Consider the following 10,129-nt stretch of genomic DNA (forward strand, 5'->3'; position numbering starts at 1 on the left):
TAAAATTAATTTAACTAAATAAGAAAAATTTATAAATTGTAGAAAAATTTGAATAATCATGTTTTTATTTTTGCTCACAAATTAAACATCAAATCCATTCCGAATAATTAAAATTCTTCTCCAACTAATTTAAATTTTAACTATAAAATTTTTATTTTTATTTAATTTTTAAATTTATTTTTAAATATTTTTATTTTTTTACAATTTTTAACTATATTTTTAAAATTTTTAAAAATATTTTTAAATTAATTTTTAATTTTTTTATTTTTTTCTTAATTATTTTAATGTAAAATTGGCCAAAGATTGACCCCCACTCGTACCCCCAGGCGAGTGGCTACACTCTCATTGTCCTAGTCACCATGACCTTACCATATAGGCAAGGTCAACAGTCAAAGGGTACAAAATGTTGCTTTTTGATGGGTTCAAGAGTCCAGATGACAAACATGTAAGTAGAAGTGTCCAACTTACAAAACTGCCATAGTACAAGGGTCCAGAAGGTCATTTTGCCTATCCCTATTGTCATTTATGAATTTTAGTACTGGGGCACTGGCTGAAAAGGGTGTTGGGGTTGTAGAACTCTGATGAAACTTAGGACGATTACCACCTTCTGACTTAGGCTGACTGAAATTAAAACTACCCATCCTAGCTCTCTTATTTCCTCTCTCTCTCTCTCCTTAATCTTTTGCTTCTCTATCTGTTGAGTATGAACCATCATCCTAGACAAGTCTATCTCACTAATAAGCATTGCGGTCTTGCACTCCTTGACCATACTATCAGATATGCCAGACATAAACTTACTCATCTTGGAGCTGTTATCAACTACCACATAAGGAGCATACCAAGCTAACTAAGTAAACTTGAAGGAATACTCCCTCACGCTCATGTTGCCCTGCCTCAACTTAATAAACTCTAATACTTTGGCTTCTCTCAACTCCAATGGGAAGAATCTATCTAAGAAAGCTGTGGCAAATACTTCATACTCTACAGGCCCTGCATTAACACCCCTATCTACCTTTCACTACTTAAACTAAGTATGGATATATACTACAATTGATATGCATCCAACCCAACATTCTAAATAAATGTCACCCCTATAGCATCTGTTACCTTCTGAACCAAATCTAAGAATTCCTGTGGATCCTCTTCAGACTTGGATCCCATGAAAGAAGGAGGATTCATTTTGGTAAAATCCTAAATTCTAGTTTCAAAAGTATTGGCCACTGGTTTGGATGGAACAACACCTGGTCGTTCATTTTGTGTTTCTACAGAATTGTTTAGATTAGTGAACGCAGCCCTAAATTTTGCGTAAGAGACATGTTCGACTAGAGGATCTTCCTGGATGGCTTGAGGGGCTATCTGATTTCTTGTTCTTTTTTCGTTCTTCTTGGAAGGCATATTCTATAAACAGAAGGAAGAAATGGATTAGACAGGGAGTTTAACTTGAGCTCATGTGAATACTGAAAGAAGGGAAATTTTTTCCTAAATTCCTTGTAGCCTCTCATCCATAAGTGTGGCGTGCTACACAACCATGCACAAGACTCTACTCAACACGGATTTCAAACTTCCTAGGACACTTTAAAACCTTAGGCTCTGAAACCAATATGTAATGACTCGGTACTACCCCTAGTCGTCACACGATGCTTATAGTCCTGAGGGACCACAAGCTAATCCTTGAGTAAGTACCTGTTGTGAGCACTGAATAATAATATCATAATTATGAAAAACATCTGATATTGCCATAAGGTTTTATCACTGAATTAATACTTAAATATGAATCTATAGAAAAACTAACTGAATCTGATTAAATACTGATAAACTGACATGTCAACTGAAAATCTAAATACTGGATAACTGACTCTATTATCTGAAAAGCCTCTAAAAATGAATGACTAAATATAAGTTGATAGGAAAGTCCCCCAACTAACTCTGCTAAATACTGAATAGAGATATAAGGTAAAATAATATTTCCTTAAATGATAAGGACTCATCACTGCTATTATTCTGCTGATAGCCTGATGAGTGAGGTCTAAGCATGGTCTAGGAACTGAGCGTCAACACCTATGATATGATACATCATATCACAAAAGAAAGGTATGTGATCAGTACTTTGAATGTACTGGTATACTAAATAAGATAGGCTGATATGCATGGTTTCATGAATAAAACTAATAATTAATAGAATATGCATGTAAAATATAAAGTACTAAGTAGAGAACATGGAATTTATAGATACAAAAAATATGGATAATCTATAAATACTGAGTATGCATGAAAGTCTATAAATACTAAAGATACGTGAAAATCTGTAGAAACTGGGTTGCATGACCAAGCATATAAGATGGACTGAGTAAAATATGTAAACTGAAATACTAAAAAATACAGATATCTATATGCTTTGGTCAAGCAAAATCTAAGACTGCATAACTGAACTAAGACTATAACTGAGACTTTATCTGAGACTATGGGGGGGATTATCTAACCAATATTCTCTAATTTAAGCTAATTGGGGTCCAACCTGTAACCCTAGTTGGAAGGATGCTAATATCATGCCATGGGTACTAATGATGACTTTTTGGATCCACTAAACTGATATAATGTCCAAAGGACTAAGGGTGTCAATCCTGAATTGATGAGTGACCCCTGCATAATAGTCAAGCCTAATCTGATGGGTGACTTCTTATACCCTATGCTGACTACGTATTTCTAGAGTATAGGGGATTCTACTAATGACTCTGCCTATCTGATGGGGAAGTCTCCATCCCTACACTCGCTCGATGCTAAATCTTACTCCCAACTGAAAGACACTGAAATACTAGACTGCTCTGAGGTGAACTGACTGATATATGACTATTCTGAAAATGCTCATAGTATATTCTGAAGACTATTCTATTATGTACTTTGTACAGAGACTAGAATAAATAAACAACTATGGTTTTTGGGTATTCAATACCCTCAAGACTCAAAAACAATAATAGTAAAATGACACTAAAAGTTGGAGATCAAAACATGAAGGCTTTTATTAAATCAATCACTCTTGTAGGCATTTTATCAAATACTTATAGTTCATGGTTTAAAACAATCATAGGAATGTCATGGAACTTGTAGGAATAGCATGAATTCATCAAAAAATAGCATTAATGCATGTTTTAATTTGATAAATAATAATATTAAAATATGGAGGATTTAATAATAACAATAATTTCATGGTAGCATGGTATAAAATCAATAGTACATGGAGATTCATGGATGAAATCATAATTTAAAAGATAATAACATGGAAAGATTATAACTTGATAATTAAAATAGGATATTTGGACTCCATGGATGAAATAAATCCATGAATGAACATCTAACATACCTGGAATAATGAATTTCTTAAAGTTTTGGGTGAGTTCCTGAGGATTTCTCTTGAATTTGAGGGCTAAGGTTTCTTGTTATTGGAAAAAGGGATCTTTAATTTGAGAGGAATTGACTAATTAATGATTATTTAGTTCAATTGGGTCTAAATTTCATGTTTTAGGATGAGTTTAGGGCTTAGGAAAAAGATCCAAATACCCTTGAACGAATTTAAAAACGAAAGCTGAAAACTAAAAATCCTGATTTATGGCCTTGGCGCGACGTGCCATTAACGCGCCAAGCCACTGTAAATGGATAACTGGGAAATCGATCCGTGGTGTGAAGTAGGGAAAATCACAATTCTTCACTGATTGGGACCTAGAAGTTCACCGTAATGCGGTGGAATGGCGAAGAGACACTAAAAACTGCTAAATATTAATTTAGCCTTTGGCGCGATATGCGAAGATTGTGCACCTCCACTGAAAACTGCCAATCATCACTTAGACTAGCTCTGCAATGTGATAAGGTTTAAAATGATGGGATCTAATGACTGAAACTAAAAATCACCATAACTTCTTATCCAGCTATCAAATTTGGGCAAATTTTATTCGTTGGAAAGCTAATTTAATTTTATACACAATGGCATACTCTAAACTAAAAAATAATGAGGGTTTCAAAAATTTTATATATGAATACTCTTGTATTGGGACTTAGATTATGCTAGGGAAATACGGGGTATTACAGAACAAGCTGTCTAGTAGACTCTCGCAGATTTGTGCATAGACATTGGTATCTATCTTTGAGAGGGTATAAGATTCCTTTAGGAAAGTTCTCTTATTTTTTCCTTGTCATGTGGGTACTTTAATCCCTTGTACTCTAAATTGTATTTTACTTGTTTTGTGTAAAGCATGTGGTGTTCCTCTTATTTTGAGTGCTGATCCTCTAATCATATCAATATCTTCTTATGGTACTCCATAAAATCCGAGTGTGTTCCTTTTATTCTAGTATCTAAGTATGGTATTTTGAGGTCAGGAGTTCAGCCTTAATCTATGTTACCTCCTTAGGTGGGATATTAGCCAACTAGATTCGCAATACATTTTATTTTTGCACGTATATTTTAGTATTTTGAGGATTAAAAAAGCTTTGACAGATTCACTCACTTGGGTCCACTTAGATTTAGTGGTGTTGTGAGTGAGGATAACGATGAGTTCATGATTGATTATAAGGATAGGTTACATAACATATGTATTCTTGAGTCGTATTGTATTGCATATACCTTTAATAAGATGCAACCAGGGATTGGTAGAGGTCACTCATTAGTTACAGACATCTTGGTTCCCCAGATATGATTTGAGATTAGTTTGACGTGGCCTTTTTTGATAGTTTGAGGGATCAGATGAGAGGATGGGATTGATCTCTTGGAGCAGGGTTCCATCACTATTATGGATTATAGATATGTTTCCATTCCTTGTTCAAATATTCTTATGCCAGTACCGTCATCGACTCTAAAATAATTTAAAAGTTCATGAACGGGTTGGATGTTTCTCTTCAGCTTACTACTTCTCAGATAGTTGTATATGGGAAATTATTTTTTAGTATAATGGATTATGCTAGGATGATAGAGTCTTTTCTTTGAGGGTTTTAGAAAGGTTCCATAGGGGTTCACTATCATGGTAAATTTAGAGTTCACACTTCTCGAGGTAGAGATTCTAATGGCTTCCAGAGGTATCATGGTAGACCAATACAGGTAGCCTTGCAGAGTTCAAGTAGTTGATATTCTTGTTTGAAAACTTTGGGTGGTCATCCTAGCTCAGTCATGCCTCCTTCCATTGAGTCAAGCAACATGGATTACTATGAGTGTGATGAGGTTAGCCATTGGAACCATTTTTCCAAGGAATGCCCCACCATATGTTTAGAGATACTCCTATTTTGGCTATAAAAGGAAGAGGTAGTGTTGCTTGTGATGGTGATCGAAAGACTACCCAGTCAGCTAGTAGACGTGGTCAGTGCTATGCTATACCTGTCAAGATGGAGGAAGAGGCCTATGATGATGTCATAATAAGTATTATCCACATTTGTTTCTGATCTGTGTCTGTGTTATTTTATTTGGGGTTATTTTTTCCTATGTAACTATGTATTTTACTTTAGTTTTTTATTCTACTTTTGAGCCTCTTGATGTTCCTATCCATACATTTACCCCTGTAGGAGAATTATTTATGGTGGATCGGGTGTTACCAATTTTCTATTATGGCTTTTGCTGGGCGTGAGATATGGATAGATTTTATTATGTTAGATATGATAGATTTTTATGTAATCTTGGGTATGGACTGGTTAGCTCCTTATTATACTGTCCTAGATTTTTTTGCTAAGACCGTAACTTTAGCTCTAATGGGTGTCCCAATGATAGATTAGAAAGGTGCACTCCATTTAGGTCCTATAAAAATTATTTCCTATAATTAGGATCGTTGCTTGGTTGAGAAGTGATATTTGGCTCAAATGCATGATACTAGTTCTGTTTTACCTCCTTCTTTAATTCTGTTAGTGTTGTCTGTGAGTTCATGGATGTTTTTCTTATGGTATTTTCCTAATATGGCTCCAGATCATGATATAACCTTTTCCATGGTTGTTGAGTCTGGCACCAAGCTTATTTATATTTCTCTTTATAGGATAGCTCTAGTCGAGTTATTAGAATTAAAGTATCAATTATCGGAATTATTGGAAAAGGGATTTATCCAACCTAGTGTATGACCTTTGGGTGAGGCAATCTTGTTTTTGAAGATAAATATGGGTCTATGCATATGTGTATTGATTATTGGTAGTTGAATAAGGTGGAGGTTAAGAATAAGTATCCTCTTCCTTGCATTAAAGATTTATTTGACCAACTTCAGGGTACTTTGGTGTTCTTGAATTTGGATTTAAGGTTCGGGTATCACAAATTGAGGATTAGATCTTTGGATATCCTAAAGACATCTTTTTGGACTCAATACGATCATTATGATTTCTTGGTCATGTCCTTTGGGCTGACCAATGACCCCACCACATTTATGGAATTGATAAACTTAGTATTTCGATCATATCTTAACTTCTTTGTTATTGTACTTATATATAATATCCTGGTCTATTCCAAGTGTGAGAACAATCATGAGGATCATTTGTGAATTGTGCTTTAGAGATTGAGGGATGAGAATTTGTATGCTAATTTCTCTAAGTGTGAGTTTTGGTTGGATTCAATTTCTTTCATGGGTCACATAGTGACCAAGGATTGTATTATGTTTTATTTGACCAAGATTGCAATGGTTCTTGATTGGGCTAAGCATACTTCTCCTATAAAGATTTGGAGTTTTGTTGTTATAGTAGGTTACTATCAGTGTTTTATTGAAGATTTTTTCATCTATTGCAGCTCCATTAACCAAGTTGACTCAGAAGAAGATGTACTTTTAGTGAACTGATGCTTGTGAGGTAAACTTTCAAAAGCTCGAGGATTAGTTGACTTCAATTCCTATCTTGACTTTACCTATGACAGGCGTATGTTTTACCATCTCATATGATGCTTCAGGTGTTGGTCTAGGTGTTATATTGATATAGAAGGGTAAATATTTTGCCTATGTTGTTCGTTAGTTAAATCCCTATGCGAGGAGTTACCCTACCTATGATTTTGAGTTGTGCATGGCTTCTTTTTTTTTGAACTTGTAAAGGAACTACTTGTATAGAGTCTAGTATGATATTTTTTTTATCATTGTAGCATCCAGTATTCCTTCACCTAGAGAGATATTAACATGAGGCCACATAATTGGCTTGAGTTTCTTAAGGATTATGACTTGACTATTCTCTATCATCGAGGCAAGGCTAAAATAGTTATGGATAGATTGAGTAGGAAGTTGACTAGCATGGGTAGCTTGGTGCATCTTTTCACTCAGGGAGAGACCTTTGGCCATAGAGATTCAGTCTTTGGCTAACCAGATGGCTAGGCTTAATATTTTGACACCTTAGTGTGTTTTGGTATTCGTGGAGTCTAGGCTTCCTTGATGGAGCAAATTCAGGTTCATCAATTTGATAATGCTGGATTGAGTGATTATAGATAAGGTGTTAAGTAAAGAGGCTAAGGAATTCTTGCTAGATTCAAATAATGTTATGCGAATTGGTGGCCAAGTTTGTGTGCCTTGAGTGGATGATTAAATTAGTTTGATTTTGGAGGAGGCTGATTGATCTAGGTATTTTATCCATTCTTGAGTGAGTATGATGTGTCGAGATTTGAGACAACATTACTGCTGGGGTGGTTTGATGAAGTATGTAGTGTATTTTGTAGCATATTTCCTATATTTCCAACAGGTAAAGGCTGAGCATTTAGGGCCAGGTATTTTACTTCAGAGGTTACCCATTCTATGGACTTTATGACTGGGTTCCTTCGTACTTCCCATAGTTTGGATAGTGTTTGGGTCATCATAGATTGATAGACCAAATCTACTCATTTCTATTCAATTCAGGTTTTCTTCAATGCTAAAAGGTTGGCATTTATCTATATTTATGAGACATTTTATCTTTATAGTGTGCTAGTGTTTATCATCATAAATCGTGTTTCAATGTTCATATCTCAGTTTTTGAAGACTTTTTAGAAGGTGTTGGGTACTTGAGTTGATCTTAGTATAGTTTTTCTCCCTAAACTGACAGTCAGTGGAAGTAGACTATTCATTTTTTGGAGGATATGCTCCGTGCATGTGTGATGAACTTTGGTGGTTAGTGGGAGCAACTTTTAGCTTTGGCAGATTTTACGTATAATAATACCTACCATTCTAGTATTGAGATGGATCCTTTTTAGATATTATAGGGTAGGCGTTGTTGCTCTCCAATTGGTTGGTTTGAGGTTTTTAAGATTATATCTCGAGGTATGTACTTGCTTTTTGAGTCATTCGATACAGTCCTAATCATTTAGGATAGACTTTGAGTAGCTCAGAGTAGGCAAAAGTTCTATAAGGATCGTAGACTTCATACCTAGTGATTGAGTGTCAGAGATCATGTCTTACTTTGTGTTTTGCACATGAAGGGTGTAATGAGGTTTTGGGAGAGGGGGAAGCTTAACCCTAGGTATATTGGACCTTTTGAGATTCTTCAACCTATTGGGGATGTGGCTTATGAGTTTGCATTACCCCTAGATTTATCCATTTTTCATCAAATTTTTCATGGTTCCATGCTTTGGCATTACATTATGGATGAGTCTCATGTCATTTGTTGGTATTTAGTTCAGTTAGATGAGCGGTTGTCTTTTGTTGAGGAGCCTATCTCCATTCTAGAAAAGAATGTCCAACGATTGCATTCTTTCGTTATTTTTATGGTTAAGGACCAGTAGAGACGTACACCTGTAGATGAGTCTACTTGGGAGGGCGAGTCTAATATGTGTGGTACTTATCACCCACTTTTTTCTGATTCATGTATTACCTTTAGTTTGAGGATGAACTAGATTTTTAGTGATGATGGATGATGTAATGACTTAATTTTGGGTGATTTCTGTGAAATATTTATCTATGTGTGATATGACCATTTTACCCCACCCCGTGGTTGCTTTGTATTATTTCAGGGGTGTGGGAATGATTGCATGGTTTCCAATATATTTTCATACGATTTGTGCAAGTTTGTGGTTTTTGGTGGCTTAAAAAGCCTTATAGTTGACTTCGGCTAACATTTATGGATCTTTGTGTCGGATGGCAAAATAAACTATGCCAACAGATTCAGAACATCAATATTAGGTAAGTGTCATGTAGGTGTGGTTTTATGGCTTTTATATCTTATTTCTACCCTCACTTCAAAAAGTTGTGATATCGGGTTTTAGTGGTCAACTCTGTGAAAATGACCTCTTTTCAAAAATTTGATATTGCCACTGAATTTGGAGCATTGAATTTGATAGGGTAGCATAATCCATTTGAATTCTCGAGATTTTGGATGAATCTCGAGGGATCTGCAGAAACTTGGAGTTCTCTAAGTCTCCAGTTGGTGCACTACTCAACTGGTGTACCCTCTTAAGCAATATTTTTTTCGCTTAACCAATCAAGCTAATCAATCCAAATGTCGTATATGTATAATTGTGTCACATACTCAATCGTTATTTAAGCGACAATAGGATATCTTACGTGATACACACTGACAGGCAAAGTATCATGTGAGTGACATCGGGTCGCTTAAGCGATAGTCACTTAAGTGACCTGATGATAGCTTAAGTGATACCTGGATCATTTATATGCCTTATTTTTGCAATTTTTACTCTATTTTTAGACTTAGAGCTTGGGGATCAAGGTTTTGAGCATTTTCTTCCATTTCTAAGCTAGTACAAGCTCCAAAGCTCCTATTTTGACTACTTCCCTTTGATTGTATCATTCAAATCTTATTTAAATGTGATTTAAAGGTGAAATTTGGGGATTTTGGCTTAGAAGTCCCAACCCATTATTTCTCCAATTAAAACCCCAATTTCACCTTGTTTTCAGTTGAGATTTCTCCTATGAGTTCCTTTCATCTTGGAAAATATATTTTTTTGACAAAAATTCCAGTTTTACCCTTTGATGAAAATCAATTTTTGGGGTGCATTTTGACTCCAATTCAAAAGTGGGCAATATGGATATTGGTAGCTTTTTTTGATGCGTAGATTATATATTTGTGTGTTTTAGCTAATTTTTGAGTTCGTGCATAAGCTGAAGACTAGTGATAGAGGGTTATTAATTCCAGTTTCAGCATTTGAGGTAGATTATGGCTTAACTTTCTAAAGAATGGGTTGGGTGGTTAACATTAGTACAAATACATGTTAAGG

The sequence above is a fragment of the Capsicum annuum genome, chromosome 4 (assembly GCF_002878395.1).
Source record: "Capsicum annuum cultivar UCD-10X-F1 chromosome 4, UCD10Xv1.1, whole genome shotgun sequence".
Classification (NCBI taxonomy): Eukaryota; Viridiplantae; Streptophyta; class Magnoliopsida; order Solanales; family Solanaceae; genus Capsicum; species Capsicum annuum.